The 19,185-nt window shown below is 38.9% G+C and overlaps 1 pseudogene; it reads left to right on the top strand.

Annotated features, from left to right (window-relative positions):
• Window positions 1-243: 243 nt before the first annotated feature.
• LOC119535548 lies at window positions 244-1,064 on the top strand (annotated as a pseudogene).
• The last annotated feature ends 18,121 nt before the right edge of the window (window positions 1,065-19,185 follow it).

The following is a 19,185-nucleotide window of genomic DNA, read 5'->3' as shown; positions in this document are numbered from 1 at the left end:
AAATGGGAGTAAAGAGCCAAACGGGGAGGGGGACATGTTGGGACCAGGAGATACCAGTGGTAGGAAGCCCCACTACCAGCCGGGCACCTGGGAGCCAAGAACTTGTTTAGCACTAATGGTTGAAGTGCCTCCTCAAGTTACTGGAACACCTATGGTGAAGCAGGAGCACTGTCTGCCCGTTTCACCACCACTCCTGGCCTTGGAGACCTCAGCACTTCCTGCCAGTGGACATAGAGATGGAGAATGAAAAGTAAGAAAGGTGTTGCTGCAGCATCCCGCTGTGAGACTGCAGATGATGACAGCATGGACATCCCATCCCCCTGGATCTCTACTCTTCAGCTGGCTCAGACAAGAGAAGGAAAAGGGGCAATCTGCCCAGGGAATCTGTTCAGCTTCTCCAGGCTGACTGTATGAACACAAATAAAATGTGTATCCCTCAGAGCAAAAGGAAGCATTATTATCCTAACAAACACATCTATCCACACTACAGGTCTGTAACTGGTTCATCAATGCCCATTGCAGGCTCCTTCCTGACATGCTGAGAAAGGATGACAAAGATCCACATCAGTTCACATTTTCCCTCCATGGGGCCAAGATTTCTGAAGCTATCTCTGTGGAGTCAGCAGTAGACATCAGAAACGTCATGCCAGCTCTAGAGGAGAGCCCATTTCCTACCTGTACAGCCAGACCCAGCCCATTCCTAAGGAGGTCACTGTCTCCCAAGCCATCATCCCCAAGATCCATTTTGGCTCATCCTTCTGTGATCTGCCGTACCACTGTGATTACTTTGAAAGATATGCCTTCCCCAATCTGCCAATCAATTGGTGAGGACAAAATACAGATCTACAGCAGATAGCAGCCAGCAACTTTAAAGATACCTCTCTCATGTACCCAAAGGACACATGTAAATATGGGCAAAGTACAAATACACAGAGTTATCTTTCAACCCTTCTCCCCTTGCCTCCTGGGGCCTCAATCAAGATTTTAGCAGATTTTAGCTTCTAGTTGATGTTGTGCTCAAAAGGGCTGCAGAGATGGAGCTTCAGGTAAAACTTACGGCTTAACCCTTTCTAAAGCAAATCCCTTTCTAAAGTTCTTTAAAATGTTATCATGATTGTCAGGGTGATGGCAAGGGTTGAATTGCATTATTTTATATCTTTTTTATTAGTATTTGCACATGGGATTGCTAAAATGAAGATTCCTGTTACTGAGATGTCTGCAATGAGATGCAGTCATTCCAGGAACTATAAACTCAAAGCTATCATAGAAACAAAGAGTTTTCTTTTTTAAATATTTCTTGGTAGATTATTCATAATGTGAGATATTTCTCAAGATTATGTGACTTTTTTTCTTCCCTACCTTTTTTTGTTTTTCTCAGTGTGCAATACTTCTCATTCCAATGTAGAATAGGTTGCCCACATACTGTGTAACTAATAAATGCTATTTTTTTCCAAAGTATGAATCTCATTGATTGATGCCTTTTTCACAATACAATAAAGTATTTTCTTTAAAGAAAATGTTTGTGATTCAAGGGAGGAGATCAAATGTCAACATGAACAGGAATTTGGAAAAAGTTGGTTCCAAACCTCATGTATAACTTCGAGGTGTTCAAGACTTCAGGGGAGGAAGTAACTGCAGATGTGGTAGAAATGGCAAGAGAACTAGAATTAGAAGTGAAGCCTGAAGATGTGGCTGAATTGCTGCAATCTCATGACAAAACATGAACCAATGAGGAGTTGCTTCTATGGATGAGCAAAGAAAGCGGTTTCTTGAAATGAAATCCACTCCTGGTGAAGATGCCGTGAACATTATTGAAATGACAACAAAGGATTTATAATATTACATAAACTCAGTTGATAAAGCAGTGGCAGGATTTGAGAGGATTAACTCCAATTTTGAAAGAAGTTCTACTGTGGGTAAAATGATATCAAAGAGCATTCCATGCTATAGAAAAATGTTTCATGGAAGGAAGAGTCAAGTGATGTTGCAAAGTTCCTTGTCGCCTTAGTTTAAGAAATTTCCACAGCCACCCCAGCCTTCAGCCACCACCACCCTGATCACTCAGTTGCCACCAACATGGAAGCAAGACTCTAGACTGAGCAAAAAGATTATGGCTCACTGAAGGCTCAGTTGATAGCATTTTTTAACAATAAAGTATTTTTAGTTAAGGTATATACATTGTTATTTTAGACAGAATGCTATTACATACTTAATAGACTACACTATAGCGTAACATAACTTTAATACGCACTTGGAAGCCAAAACATTTTTGTGACTTGCTTTACTGTGATATTCACTTTATTGTGGTGGTCTGGAACTGAACCTGCAATATCTCTGAGGTTTGCCTCAGAGGTATGTGTGTGTGTGTGTGCGTGTGTGTGCACCCGTGTTCTGTCACTGTTTCTCTGGAGAACCCTGACTAATAAATATTTAAATTCATCTAGTACTTTTCTGAAAAGTGGATACTTGTGCAGTATTTGGCTACAGCATCTTATTCCCTTTCCCTTAAATTCCAATATCCAATAATGTCACTTTCAAAAAGAAACAGCACTGGCACAAAGTTATACATATAGATCAATGGAATCGAATTGAGAATTCGGAGATAGGCCTTCAGATCTATGGCCGACTGATCTTTGATAAGGCCCCCAAAGTCACTGAACTGAGTCATAATGGTCTTTTCAACAAATGGGGCTGGGAGAGTTGGATATCCATATCCAAAAGAATGAAAGAGGACCCCTACCTCACCCCCTACACAAAAATTAACTCAAAATGGACCAAAGATCTCAATATAAAAGAAAGTACCATTAAACTCCTAGAAGATAATGTAGGAAAACATCTTCAAGACCTTGTATTAGGAGGCCACTTCCTAGACTTTACACCCAAAGCACAAGCAACAAAAGAGAAAATAGATAAATGGGAACTCCTCAGGCTTAGAAGTTTCTGCACCTCAAAGGAATTTCTCAAAAAGGTAAAGAGGCAGCCAACTCAATGGGAAAAAATTTTTGGAAACCATGTATCTGACAAAAGACTGATATCGTGCATATACAAAGAAATCCTACAACTCAATGACAATAGTACAGACAGCCCAATTATAAAATGGGCAAAAGATATGAAAAGACAGTTCTCTGAAGAGGAAATACAAATGGCCAAGAAACACATGAAAAAATGTTCAGCTTCACTAGCTATTAGAGAGATGCAAATTAAGACCACAATGAGATACCATCTAACACCGGTTAGAATGGCTGCCATTAAACAAACAGGAAACTACAAATGCTGGAGGGGATGTGGAGAAATTGGAACTCTTATTCATTGTTGGTGGGACTGTATAATGGTTCAGCCACTCTGGAAGTCAGTCTGGCAGTTCCTTAGAAAACTAGATATAGAGCTACCATTCGATCCAGCGATTGCACTTCTCGGTATATACCCGGAAGATCGGAAAGCAGTGACACGAACAGATATCTGCACGCCAATGTTCATAGCAGCATTATTCACAATTGCCAAGAGATGGAAACAACCCAAATGTCCTTCAACAGATGAGTGGATAAATAAAATGTGGTATATACACACGATGGAATACTACAGCGGCAGTAAGAAGGAACGATCTGGTAAAACATATGACAACATGGATGAACCTTGAAGACATAATGCTGAGCGAAATAAGCCAGGCACAAAAAGAGAAATATTATATGCTACCACTAATGTGAACTTTCAAAAAGGTAAAACAAATGGTTTATAATGTAGAATGTAGGGGAACTAGCAGTAGAGAGCAATTAAGGAAGGGGGAACAATAATCCAAGAAGAACAGATAAGCTATTTAACGTTCTGGGGATGCCCAGAAATGACTATGGTCTGTTAATTTCTGATGGATGTAGTAGGAACAAGTTCACTGAAATGTTGCTATATTATGTAACTTTCTTGGGGTAAAGTAGGAACATGTTGGAAGTGAAGCAGTTATCTTAGGTTAGTTGTCTTTTTCTTACTGCCTTGCTATGGTCTCTTTGAAATGTTCTTTTATTGTATGTTTGTTTTCTTTTTAACTTTTTTTTTCATACAGTTGATTTGAAAAAAGAAGGGAAAGTTAAAAAAAAAAAAAAAAAAGAAAAAGACAAACAAGAAAAAAAAAAAAAAAAAAAAAAACGATGTAGTGCCCCCTTGAGGAGCCTGTGGAGAATGCAGGGGTATTCGCCCACCCCACCTCCATGGTTGCTAACATGACCACAGACATAGGGGACTGGTGGTTTGATGGGTTGAGCCCTCTACCATAAGTTTTACCCTTGGGAAGACGGTTGCTGCAAAGGAGAGGCTAGGCCTCCCTGTATTTGTGCCTAAGAGTCTCCTCCTGAATGCCTCTTTGTTGCTCAGATGTGGCCCTCTCTCTCTGGCTAAGCCAACTTGAAAGGTGAAATCACTGCCCTCCCCCCTACGTGGGATCAGACACCCAGGGAAGTGAATCTCCCTGGCAACGTGGAATATGACTCCCGGGGAGGAATGTAGACCCGGCATCGTGGGATGGAGAACATCTTCTTGACCAAAGGGGGATGTGAAAGGAAATGAAATAAGCTTCAGTGGCAGAGAGATTCCAAAACGAGCCGAGAGATCACTTTGGTGGGCACTCTTACGCACACTTTAGACAACCTTTTTTAGGTTCTAAAGAATTGGGGTAGCTGGTGGTGGATACCTGAAACTATTAAACTACAACCCAGAACCCATGAATCTCGAAGACAGTTGTATAAAAATGTAGCTTATGAGGGGTGACAGTGGGATTGGGAATGCCATAAGGAACAAACTCCACTTTGTCTAGTTTATGGATCGATGTGTAGAAAAGTAGGGGAAGCAAACAAACAGACAAAGGTACCTAGCGTTCTTTTTTACTTCAATTGCTCTTTTTCACTCTAATTATTATTCTTGTTATTTTTGTGTGTGTGCTAATGAAGGTGTCAGGGATTGATTTAGGTGATGAATGTACAACTATGTAATGGTACTGTAAACAATCGAAAGTACAATTTGTTTTGTATGACTGCGTGGTATGTGAATGTATCTCAATAAAATGGTGATTAAAAAAAAAATAAAAATAAAAAAAAAAATAAAAAAAAAAAAAAAAAAAAAAGAAGGGAAAGTTAAAAAAAAAAAAAAAAGAAAAAAAGAAAAAAGACAAACAAGGAAAAAAAAAAAAAAAAGATGTAGTGCCCCCTTGAGGAGCATGTGGAGAATGCAGGGGTATTCGCCTACCCCACCTCCATGGTTGCTAACATGACCACAGACATAGGGGACTGGTGGTTTGATGGGTTGAGCCCTCTACCATAAGTTTTACCCTTGGGAAGACGGTTGCTGCAAAGGAGAGGCTAGGCCTCCCTGTATTTGTGCCTAAGAGTCTCCTCCTGAATGCCTCTTTGTTGCTCAGATGTGGCCCTCTCTCTCTGGCTAAGCCAACTTGAAAGGTGAAATCACTGCCCTCCCCCCTACGTGGGATCAGACACCCAGGGAAGTGAATCTCCCTGGCAACGTGGAATATGACTCCCACGGAGGAATGTAGACCCGGCATCGTGGGATGGAGAACATCTTCTTGACCAAAAGGGGGATGTGAAAGGAAATGAAATAAGCTTCAGTGGCAGAGAGATTCCAAAACGAGCCGAGAGATCACTCTGGTGGGCACTCTTACGCACACTTTAGACAACCTTTTTTAGGTTCTAAAGAATTGGGGTAGCTGGTGGTGGATACCTGAAACTATTAAACTACAACCCAGAACCCATGAATCTCGAAGACAGTTGTATAAAAATGTAGCTTATGAGGGGTGACAGTGGGATTGGGAAAGCCATAAGGACCAAACTCCACTTTGTCTAGTTTATGGATGGATGTGTAGAAAAGTAGGGGAAGGAAACAAACAGACAAAGGTACCCAGTGTTCTTTTTTACTTCAATTGCTCTTTTTCACTCTAATTATTATTCTTGTTATTTTTGTGTGTGTGCTAATGAAGGTGTCAGGGATTGATTTAGGTGATGAATGTACAACTATGTAATGGTACTGTAAACAATCGAAAGTACAATTTGTTTTGTATGACTGCGTGGTATGTGAATATATATATCTCAATAAAATGATGATAAAAAAAAAAAAAAAGGTAAAGAGGCAGCCAACTCAATGGGAAAAAATTTTTGGAAACCATGTATCTGACAAAAGACTGATATCTTGCATATGTAAAGAAATCCTACAACTCAATGACAATAGTACAGTCGGCCCAATTATAAAATGGGCAAAAGATATGAAAAGACAGTTCTCTGAAGAGGAAATACAAATGGCCAAGAAACACATGAAAAAATGTTCAGCTTCACTAGCTATTAGAGAGATGCAAATTAAGACCACAATGAGATACCATCTAACACCGGTTAGAATGGCTGCCATTAAACAAACAGGAAACTACAAATGCTGGAGGGGATGTGGAGAAATTGGAACTCTTATTCACTGTTGGTGGGACTGTATAATGGTTCAGCCACTCTGGAAGTCAGTCCGGCAGTTCCTTAGAAAACTAGATATAGAGTTACCATTCGATCCAGCGATTGCACTTCTCGGTATATACCCGGAAGATCGGAAAGCAGTGACACGAACAGATATCTGCACGCCAATGTTCATAGCAGCATTATTCACAATTGCCAAGAGATGGAAACAACCCAAATGTCCTTCAACAGATGAGTGGATAAATAAAATGTGGTATATACACACGATGGAATACTACGCGGCAGTAAGAAGGAACGATCTGGTGAAACATATGACAACATGGATGAACCTTGAAGACATAATGCTGAGCGAAATAAGCCAGGCACAAAAAGAGAAATATTATATGCTACCACTAATGTGAACTTTGAAAAATGTAAAACAAATGGCTTATAATGTAGAATGTAGGGGAACTAGCAATAGAGAGCAATTAAGGAAGGGGGAACAATAATCCAAGAAGAACAGATAAGCTATTTAACGTTCTGGGGATGCCCAGGAATGACTATGGTCTGTTAATTTCTGATGGATATAGTAGGAGCAAGTTCACAGAAATGTTGCTATATTAGATAACTTTCTTGGGGTAAAGTAGGAACATGTTGGAAGTTAAGCAGTTATCTTAGGTTAGTTGTCTTTATCTTACTCCCTTGTTATGGTCTCTTTGAAATGTTCTTTTATTGTATGTTTGTTTTCTTTTTAACTTTTTTTCATACAGTTGATTTAAAAAAGAAGGGAAAGTTAAAAAAAAAAAAAAAAGAAAAAAGAAAAACAAGGAAAAAAAAAAGATGTAGTGCCCCCTTGAGGAGCCTGTGGAGAATGCAGGGGTATTCGCCTACCCCACCTCCATGGTTGCTAACATGACCACAAACATAGAGGACTGGAGGTTTGATGGGTTGAGCCCTCTACCACAGGTTTTACCCTTGGGAAGACAGTTGCTGCAAAGGAGAGGCTAGGCCTCCCTATGATTGTGCCTAAGAGCCTCCTCCCGAATGCCTCTTTGTTGCTCAGATGTGGCCCTCTCTCTCTGGCTAAACCAACTTGAAAGGTGAAATCACTGCCCTCCCCCCTACGTGGGATCAGACACCCAGGGGAGTGAATCTCCCTGGCAACGTGGAATATGACTCCCGGGGAGGAATGCAGACCTGGCATCGTGGGACGGAGAACATCTTCTTGACCAAAAGGGGGATGTGAAAGGAAATGAAATAAGCTTCAGTAGCAGAGAGATTCCAAAAGGAGCCGAGAGGTCACTCTGGTGGGCACTCTTGCGCACAATTTAGACAACCCTTTTTGGGTTCCAGAGAATTGGGGTGGCTGGTGGTGGATACCTGGAACTGTCAGGCTGCAACCCAGAGCCCATGAATCTCGAGGACAGTTGTATAAAAATGTAGCTTATGAGGGGTGACAAGGGGATTGGGAAAGCCATAAGGACCACACTCCAGTTTGTCTAGTTTATGGATGGATGAGTAGAAAAATAGGGGAAGGAAACAAAGAAACAGACAAAAGTACCCAGTGTTCTTTTTTACTTCAATTGCTCTTTTTCACTCTAATTATTATTCTTGTTATTTTTGTGTGTGTGCTAATGAAGGTGTCAGGGATTGATTTTGGTGATGAATGTACAACTATGTAATGGTACTGTGAACAATCAAAAGTACGATTTATTTTGTATGACTGCGTGGTATATGAATATATCTCAATAAAATGAAGATTAAAAAAAAAAAGAAATAGCAGTACTATCATCAACAAAACATATTCCCCCTCCTTCCTTTGCTTTCTGGTTCAGGATCATGTGCTTTATTTAGTTCTCATGTCTCTTGGAATAATGTCTCTCTGTCAGCATTACGAACAAATAAATGAACTAAAATTGGCATGTAAAAAAGTTTTTTGCTTTCAACTATAGAAATAATAGTCATAATTCTAATGGCTAACTATTTTTATAGCACTTACTTGATACCACTTGGTGTCTTAACTACTTTAGAAGGTTTATCTGATTGAATCCTCCCAACAGTGTAAGAGGTAGCTTCTACAATTATTCCCATTTCCTCCTTTTGTGAATGAAGAAATTAAGGTTTAGAGAAGTAACCTTATTTTCTCAAAGTTATTGCAGTATTTAAGTGGTAGAGCTAAGGAGAATTCTTTAGAACAATGCTCCTTAAATGTACATATAAATAGCTGAGAGATCCTGTTAAAATGCAAATACTGATTCCAAATATCTGGGGGAGGATGGAGAGTCTGCGTTTCTAAAAAGCCACCAGGTGTTGCAGATGCTGTATTCAACTAACCACAAAATACGTAAGTGATAAGTGTGCCTGGCACATAAGTGCTCACTAGATTTTTCTTGAATAACTTAACAGAGGGAGAGAAAGAGGAAAGAGAGAGAAAGAGAAAGGAGAGAGAGAAACATGAGATTTAAAATATCTATGTTGATTTCATTGTTATTCAGTTCATCTTGATCATTGTACCTTTTCTCCACAGGGATGTTGTGAAATCCAATATTTCATAGGAGAGCTGGAAGATTTTTTAGGCACATGATGCTGCACGACTATAGAGGACAATAAAATGCTAGATAGCTGAAAGCAAACCATCACCATGCAGGGAATATGTTTCCTCTAGGTGTGCCAACTTAGGTGTAGCATAATCTCAGCAAAACTACATTTCCTTTCTCCAGCCTCCTTTCCAGTGACGCGGTTGGTGGGAATGCTATGAGTTAATGAAATGTCTCATCCTATAAACATCATATGAAGTTATAGGGGCTGCAAAAATCCTGTCGGTAAGAGAAGGGTCATGATGAAAAAAGCTGAAGTCAAAGGCATTCTTGCTAAGAGTTTGTAAGTTAAATATTACATAAGTCACTGATGTGGCAACTGGAGAACATAAACCAAGAAACAGTGGTAAGTACAGGTTAGTGTTGAGATCACTAAAAATGAAAGAGATCATTTTTCAGACAGACCTTGGAAACACCTGTCAATAGTTAGAGACTTTTGTTGTTTCTGTAGCTTTATTGAGGTATAATTGGCATACCATAAACCTCCTATCACATGTTTCAGGTGGTACAATTTTATAAGATTAAACACATACACCAAGACAATCAGGATAATAAGCAAATCTCCCACCAAAAGTTCCCTTGTGGCCCTTTGTAATACCTGCCTGCCCCCTTCCCCAAGTTACCACAGGTATGCTTTCTGTCACTATACATTAACTTGAATTTTGTTTGTACTCTTTTTGGTCTGGTTTCTTTCATAATTATTTTGAGATTCATCCATGCTGTTGTACGCATCAATACCTCATCCTTTTTAACTGCTGAATTGTATTCCATTGTATGGATACTCTACAGTTTATCTATTCACTTGTTTACAGGCATTTGGATTGTTTCACATTTTTGGCTACTACAAATAAAAATAATATGACATTGTAGTTTTCAACTTTTCCCCTATTCCCATCCCTCAAAAGATGACAAGCCCAGTTTTATTTTTTAACAAGGAGTTTTATCAAACATTCAAAAAATTCTTGAAATTATTAAATGTTCCATGGCAAAGAAAAAGAAGGAAAACTTGCCAGATCATTTTATTAAGCAAGCAAAACCCTGATTCCAGAACCTGACAGAGATGCCCTATCCCACACCAACCCATCCCCAATAAAAAGAAAGTGAAAATGATTGTTTTAAGTGTCACTGATTTTCAGACACGCAACAGTGAAGAGTTGTGAGGGGAGGGTTTCAGGAAAAGGGTATGACTCTGAGAATGGTTTTCACATTCTTTCTCAGAGAAAATAGCTGCTTCTGTTAATCTGTTCTATCACTTTGCCTTTTAGACAGGTTTTGCCTAACTCATTCCCAAAAGCAGCGTCTCTGTCCTGTCATTAAAGATCCTTAGGAACAAGAGCCAACATGTGCTTTCTCTCAACAATCTGTGCCAGGACTTCATCTGATTGCATTTGCCCCAACCTATGTTTTCCCACTGCTGCATTGTTCATTTCTTTTACTCAATCCTTTGAACAGAAGAGCAATTCGGTATCTGACTTTGAATGCTGATCCGAACCTCTGAGTAGAAAATATAAGCATTTTGTAATATGAAACTTGAATTTCTTGTCTCTGTTATGGTGGGCATGTGGCCATGTGGGCTGTTATACTTAACCAAGGGAGTAAAGTCACACCAGTAGAGCAAAACTGAAAGAACTGAGCAGAGTCAGAAAGTGACCATAAATCCCTGGTATACAAGACACATAAAAGCTGATTTTTATAGCAGCTGTAAATATTATTATTTGCTTAGGTTGCTTTGCCAGAAATTTTCTGCATGGTGTATATTCCCTTACCTAGTAAATAAACTTTACTGCTCATCATGGAAATACTATCACAGTTAACATGTAGAAAAGAGTAGTAATGATCATGTTGCTATTAAAACTATAAAATGCCGAACAGGTAACAGAAGATTGTATCTTTTTTCAATCCCCAAACTGCCTAACCTCCAAGGGCATCCAAAAACTAATGTGCCCCAGAGATAAGTTCAGGAACTTGGAATTGCTATGCTTTTTATGCATAATTACAGGAGTGTTAGTACTGCGCTCTTGGTTAAATAAAGCCATGGATTTATGAAAAATCATTGCTCTAAGAAGATAAATGATCTTTCAACTCAAAATGTTCATTCAGAAACAAATATCTGCAACGCCCTACAATATGAGTCCTGATTGAAAATTCTTGAAAGACTTGAAACGCTGATGATTTTTAACTATCTGATCAGGGAGGGGATAGCAAATAAATAATATGCTTGCTTTGAGTTGCCTTAGGAATTGAAGTGCCCTTTTTAAATGATTGGGAAAAACAAAAGGTCATTCTGACTTTTTACCATTCATTAAAAATCTACAAAGGTAAAACATGTGGTGTGGAATAAAATGTTAGACATCTCCCGAAAGTTTCTTCTCTTTTCAGGAAACAAGGAAAGCAGGTATGAGAAAAGTGACTCAAGTAATTTCCCATTAATATTGAATCCTATAATGACTAATGATTGCCTTCAAGTTTTCCTCAGTAGTCCAGGAGATGACAACCTCTCAACCTCTCTCTCTCTCTCTCTCACACACACACACATACATACATGAATATAAAATATATACACACACACATACACAAAGGCCCCCAATTGTCTAAGAATTACTTAGCTAGAGTAGTTGGGAATGTAGTAGTCTATAAGGTTATGCAAGCTGGCAGCATATGTCTTTGGAAGAGCTGCTCGATAAAGAACACAGACACTGTTAACAAGAGGCCAATAAGAACATAACAATAGGCTGACATCTAGAAATGATGCTGAGAAAAACAAAAACAAAATGAAAAATGGCCATCTTACCATCCACCTTGTATAAGGGCCACTAAGAGCAACTCCTGGAAGTCACCCTTGGCAATGGGAGTTTCCCTTCTGATATTTAGCTTGGGGGATAGTGAAAAGGAGAAAGAAGAGAGATTGATTATAACTCCAAGAGGAATAATTAAATGCCAAAACAGAGTCAACTGTAACTCCTTAAGGGAGAAGAGAAAAAATATAGTTTCTTCCTCCCCTACCCCCATACTCAGAATTAAAGGGAGCCCCACAAACATTTATTGGGCTTAGAGTTTAGGGGGGCATTGGCTGGGAAGTCAAGCAGAGTCATTAGGATCTGCACAGAGCTTGTCAAGGCACCTCAAACAGCAATGATGCCTCAGCTGTCACTCAGGCCCTGCCTCTGATCTTCCTTTAACAAGATGGCAAAGACCTTACACCCAAAGCACAAGCAACAAAAGAAAAAATAGATAAATGGGAACTCCTCAAGCTTAGAAGTTTCTGTACCTCAAAGGAATTTGTCAAGAAGGTGAAGAGGCAGCCAACTCAATGGGAAAATTTTTTTGGAAACCATGTATCTGACAAAAGACTGATATCTTGCATATATAAAGAAATCCTACAACTCAATGACAATAGTACAGACAGCCCAATTATAAAATGGTCAAAACATATGAAAAGATAGTTCTCTGAAGAGAAAATACAAAGGGCCAAGAAACACATGAAAAAATGTTCAGCTTCACTAGCTATTAGAGAGATGCAAATTAAGACCACAATGAGATATCATCTCACACCAATTAGAATGGCTGGCATTAAACAAACAGGAAACTACAAATGCTGGAGAGGATGTGGAGAAATTGGAACTCTTATTCATTGTTGGTGGGACTGTAAAATGGTTCAGCCACTCTGGAATTCAGTTTGGCATTTCCTTAGAAAACTAGATGTAGAGTTACCCTTCGATCCAGCGATTGCACTTTTCGGTATATACCTGGAAGATCTGAAAGCAATGACATGAACAGATATCTGCACGCCAATGTTCATAGCAGCATTATTCACAATTGCTAAGACATGGAAACAACCCAAATGTCCTTTAACAGATGAGTGGATAAATAAATGTGGTATATACACACGATGGAATACTATATGGCAGTAAGAAGGGACAATGTCATGAAACGTGACAACATGGATGAACCCTGAAGACATAATGCTGAGTGAAATAAGCCAGGCACAAAAAGAGAAATATTATATGCTACCACTAATGTGAACATTGAAAAATGTAAAATAAATGGTTTATAACGTAGAATGTAGGGTAACTAGCAATAGAAGCAATTAATGAAGGGGGAGCAATACCCCAATAAGAAGAGACAAGCTATCGTGGGTAAATTTAACATTCTGGGAATGCCCAGAAATGACTATGGTTTGTAAATTTCTGATGGATATGGTAGGAACAAGTTCACAGAAATGTTGCTATATTAGGTTATTTTCTTGGGGTAGATAGGAACATGTTGGAAGTAAAGTAGTTATTTTAGGTTAGTTGTCTTTTTCTTACTCCCTTGTTATGTTATGGTTTGTTTGAAATTTTTTTTTTATTGTGTGTTTTTCATTTTTTTGATATAGCTAATTTTTTAAGAAAAGAGTTAATTAAAAAAAAAATGAAAAAATATGTAGAGCCCTCTTGAGGAGCTTGTGGAGAATGCAGGGGTATTGGGCTTCCCCACCTCGATGGTTGCTGATGTGCTCACAGACACAGGGTAGTTGTGGTTTGATGGGCTGAGCCCTCTACCGCGGGACTTGCCCTTGGCAAGACTGTTACTGCAAAGGAGAGGGTAGGCCTGCCTATAATTATGCCTAAGAGCCTCCTCCCAATTACCTCTTTGTTGCTCAGATGTGGCTGTTTCTCTCTAGCTAAGCCAACTTGAAAGGTGAAATCACTGCCCTCCCCCCTACGTGGGATCAGACACCCAGGGGAGTGAATCTCCCTGGCAACGTGGAATATGACTCCCAGGGAGGAATGTAGACCCGGCATCGTGGGATGGAGAACATCTTCTTGACCAAAAGGGATGTGAAAGGAAATGAAATAAGCTTCAGTGGCAGAGAGTTTCCAAAAGGAGCCAAGAAGTCACTCTGGTGGGCACTCTTATGCACAATATAGACAACCCTTTTAGGTTCTAATGAACTGATATAGCTAGCAGTAAATACCTGAAACTATCAAATTACAACCCAGAACCCACGAATCTTGAAGACAAGTGTATAAAAATATAGCTTATGAGAGGTGACAATGTGATTGAGAAAGCCATATGGACCACACTCCCCTTTGTCCAGTGTATGGATGAAAGAGTAGAAAAATGGGGGCAAAAAAAAAAAAAAAAAAAAAAAAATACCCAGTGTTCTTTTTTACCTTAATTGTTCTTTTTTGCTTTAATTTTTATTCTTATTATTTTTGTGTGTGTGGTAATGAAAATGTTCAAAAATTAATTTTGGTGATGAATGCACAACTATATAATGGTACTATGAACAACTGAATGTACGCTTTGTATGATTGTGTGGTATGTGAATATATCTCAATAAAATTGAATTAAAAAAAAAAAAAAGATGACAAAAGTCAGGGAAACCCCAGAGGCCAAATGCTTCATTTCTGAAAGAAAAGAAGTAAGTGCACTAATAATATTCTCTGTCCCTTTTCAAATACTGCTTCTGCTAAAAATGTACAAAAACTTCAGCTCGAAGTTGTCCATTTCAGTCAACAGTAGGATTGTCTGCTGAAGTAGGCAAATGGAAGAAGACATAAATAAATTTCTAAGAAAGACATGTGCTTCTGTCAGAGATCAAGGAGGAGGGAGCTCTGGAAATTCTGGCATAAAATATAAATATGATGCAGTTATTTTCCTAGGCATGTCCCATACCAAGTTCGCTTTAGGTCTGTAGCTAGAACAGGAAAGCAAATGTAGTTTGCATGTGCATCTTAAGGAGAAACCTAGATACTCTGGGGAATTCGTTGGAGGCAATTATCATACGACCGCCTGTGTTGGGGGAAGGATGAAGGGACAGGTGAACAGGAACTCGAGCGGTATTGCAGAATCCTGTGAATGCCAGTTTGGACATTGCCTGGAGGGAATGATACCATGGAGGGGGCAGGTGTCTCTATTAATGCTTTAAGAGAGTCAAGATGCTCCCAGGTCGATCCTATCAGTGTGACAGTATTAAAGGCTTCAAAGCTGGTGGGTAAGCAGGTTCCTTTACAAAGGGTGTAGTCTAACTATAAACATTAAAGGGGATTTCACAATGATGATCTGTGATGCTGAGGAAAGACAAACAGAACCATGACCTGTTTAATCTGTTGTCCAGAGGCCAAGGAGTGCAGCTGCCATGAGCAGCCATTGGCAGTGGGAGCCAGGGAACCTGAGGGCAAAGCAGTCAATGTCAGAAAGATACCTTTTTTGCTACTCATTCTATCCACCATCCAGCAGGGGGCGCACCATTCATCCATTTAGTCCTGGTGGGGGGAGATGCAATGGTGGCATACTTAGAGAAAACAGTGATATTCTACCAAAACAATTCAAAAGCCTACAGGTCACAAGGCTACCATTACAGGTATAGTATAAAAATTTGTACCAACAATTCCATATTTAATAAATTGCAAAGCAAATCATTGACCATCCCTTTACCGTCAGTTATCATTGTCCAAGATTTTCCTCTTAATTTCTCATAAGAGGTCAAACATAAAATCTGGTTCAAGGAAACCAATATAGAGGAGGAAGTAGAATCATGAATATTTTCTTAACAGGGTCAAAACTACACAGGAATTGTTCATCCAAAAAACATACAAATCTGGTGTCTGCACTCTGGGAGTTGATCATGGCCTGTACCTCAAATCTGTCCTAATAGCTCTTTAAAAATATGGGTTTCTAGGTTTTACTCTTAAAGGATTTCATTCAGGTGGTCTGGCGATAGAGATCAGAAATCTAAATTTTGTGGTAATGGTGAATGTATTGTGAACTGATAACCATGACACATAGAGACATTTAAAAACCAAACAAAAATATTTGTCTTGTTTTTTTGTTTTAAAACAAAAACTACGTATAAATATTATATAGCATAGTATATAGATCATAGTATTTATATTACATAACATGTTTCTATGCACATAGGAAAAAAACCTGAAATAAGACCTCAACACTATTAACTCGGGGAAATGCAATGGGTAGAGAAAGGAAAAAATATTGACTTATTTTATATTTGGTGAAACATTTTTTGTTCTTTAATGAACTTGTATGGTACTTTTCTGAATTAAAAAAAAAAATGTAATATGACTTCTGTGAGAAGAATTACAGCAGGAACAAGTATTAATCCCCATTCCATATTCCTTTTTTCAAAAGCAAAGCGGAGTGGTAATGATCACAGAAAGATCACAGAAAGATGGTGATATAGATGAAAACTAACCAAGAAGAATAAAGGTCATCAAAACATACATAAGCAAATTCAAAGCTAATTTAGTCATAATAGACTAAAACAGGCAACAATCCATGTCCAATATCCAATAGAAAACAATCAATTAGAAAGGAAAAATAAATACTAGCAACCTTTGGATGATGATATTTACTGGGAACAAACTTAATGTTACCTTCTGGGTTGCTGGAAATATTCTTTATTTTTATCCAGCCTGTAGTTAAACGGTGTTTGCACATGTAAAAACTCATGGAGCACTTAAGATCAGTGTGCTTTACTGTACAGATATTATAATTCAATAAAAAGAAAAAAAAAGACAGTTATTTGTTTATAGTAGAAAGCATATTCTGGACTGTTTGGGGCTCCTTAGTAAACTGTGGAGCTGACCAACCTGCAGCCAGGAGGGTGGTAACGAGAGGACGATCAGCGATCACATCCAGGTTTTACTGCTAGTTAGAATCAGAGGATCAGCTTCAGTCTGAATCCTCACTAAGCACATCCACAGAGTCCACATCAACCTTCCTCTCTGACCTTGCCACATCTGCCTGCCCCCTGGTGATCCAGAGGAGAAGATCATCTTGGTAGCATCCCACAGAAGGAAGCAGCAATTACTTCTAGGATGACCAAGTACGTATTTTTATCCAGAGAAAAAGGCTTTGAAGGATTCCATTGAGTCATTATTTATATTATATTTTACAACAGAATAATCTTAGATAGTCCCCAATTTTTTCAGCTCTAGCCTTCTCAGGGCATATCCAACCCCAAAGTGGGGACTGTTGGTAAGAAATAAGGAAGGCACACTTCTTGCTACCCATTTTGTAGCTCCTACATTTCATCCACTGAAGTTTGCAATCCCCTTGTCTTCTTTGTGCCTAATAGAACATGATGGAACAGGAGGGTCTATGAATGATACAGCCTTCCCAGGACTTGCTTTTGCTTTCTCACAGGCTTTTCTAGTTTTAAAAGCATTTACTCTTTTCTCTGTTTGTATACTTGTCTTTTGCCTTTGGGTACTTTCTAGAATCTCTTCTTCAAGACTGTGGTTCATGGAAGAAATAAATATGATAATATTGAAATGCTAGAATAGCTCCTGCAGATCATCAAAATTTGGTCCCAGCAACAGCTTTAAAGGGGTGAATTGTTCAACAATTAATTTGAAGTTTATGTCTGTGTTACCCTCAAACAGTGCAATGAAAAAACATCTTAGTCATTTGCAAGAGAAATTATAGCCATAAATCTTAGGAAATAAGGATTATAAATAAGGCCAACTATCCTACTTTGTTCAATAATTTAATGTACAATTGAAGTATAACTCCTTGAGGAGAGTCCCGAAACAATCTTGACATCCCAATCTAAATAAGATCGCTTAGGATTTTGAAGACATAGCATCTAAAAACCAGTTTAGGAATTAGAAGCAGACTGTGCCAAAGTGTAGGAATATTCATTACTCTCTTCCATGTTGAATATTGTCCCTCCCTTCAGCTTGGGTGAACACTAACATTCAGATACTGTAGGTATTTTTACACTAACCTCCCCTTTCCTCCGATTCCCTCTTCACAATCACTGACTCACCAACAACAACGCTTTACTGCTATTATCTCTGGGTTCTCAATACCAAGCCCAAATTTTATGCTAAGGGGAGATGTTAGTAGAGACCTTTTACTCCTTACCTGGGTTGTTCCTACCACCACAATAGACAGGCAGTAAAGATTAACCCCAGCTTTTGACTAGTTGGATGGCTGCAGGAAAGCCATTTAGCCTCTCTAAGCTTCAATTAACTTGTCCTAAAAAAAATAGGATAAAATTAAGATTTAAATTAATACAAGATTTTATGTTAACTCATTTAATCCTCACAATACCTTATAAAGTGCTTTTTACTATTAGCCCCATTTTACAGATGAGGAAACAGGGGCAATGAGAAACTAAGGAAACTGCACACAGTTACATGTTTCCGAAGTGATTTGAACCTAGGCCTATGGCTCCTGAGTATAATCTTTTATCGCTTTCCTCTACTACCTACATACTTGGTCATTAATATTTGCTATTATTTTCACTGCTAAGGGGTTTCTACATCATAGCTACTAAAATAACTCCTGATCTTTCTATACAACTGATTCACCTTGACCACCACTTCCCAACCCCCAGAAAAATGGAAGAATTTAGGAGACACCCAGTGTCTCCCCTCCCTCTCTTTCTCACACACACACACACACACACTCTTCTTCCCAAAGGACAAGTCTGAAAAGAGCAGCTCAACCAGCTCACAGCAGTGCTGCTCAACTGGTAAAGAGGCAGCGCTTTAGGCTTGACAAGCTATGGTCCTAATCTCCTTCGCTCTACTGTGGTTGACCTTTCCTAGCTGAACTCAGGTGGTTCAGGAAATCAGGCATTGACTCGAGATCTGAAAGCTATGCTGGAGTTAACCAGAGAAAGGAAGATGAGAGGAGAGTTAGCTAGAGGAAGAAGGGAAAGGGGGAAAAGAGCCAGGCAGTGAAGGTCATGGGTAGTAAGTACGCTGGACCAGTCTTGGTCCTAAAAGATGACCAGAGTAGATGGAGTTCTGCAAAAGAAAAGCTCAAAATGAAACTGGAGAGGTAATTAGAGACTAGATCATGCAAGGCACTGAATGCCAAGGGTAAGATATGTACCTTCAAGTTCAGGAGAGAAAGAAACTGGGGGAAGGAGAGAAACTAAAAGGAGTACTAGGCAGTGTTAAAGGCCCATTTAAAGACAGAACCCACATGTTTGTAGTTGTAGCAAGCTACTCGATGTCAATAAAAATTGTGAAAGACTTTGAAATGGGGAAAAAGGTTGGTCCTTACTAGTACAGCATCCAGGTATCTCCATCTACCATTGTCCTTAAGCTAGTTTACAACTCTGTAAATTGAAAAGAAGAAAAAAAAAGAAAAAAAAGAAAAAAACCTGGTAGTAATGGAAAAAAAAAAAAAAATTGATT

The sequence above is a fragment of the Choloepus didactylus genome, chromosome 1 (genome assembly GCF_015220235.1).
Source record: "Choloepus didactylus isolate mChoDid1 chromosome 1, mChoDid1.pri, whole genome shotgun sequence".
NCBI lineage: Eukaryota > Metazoa > Chordata > Mammalia > Pilosa > Megalonychidae > Choloepus > Choloepus didactylus.
This window is presented reverse-complemented; position numbering and strand designations above follow the sequence as displayed.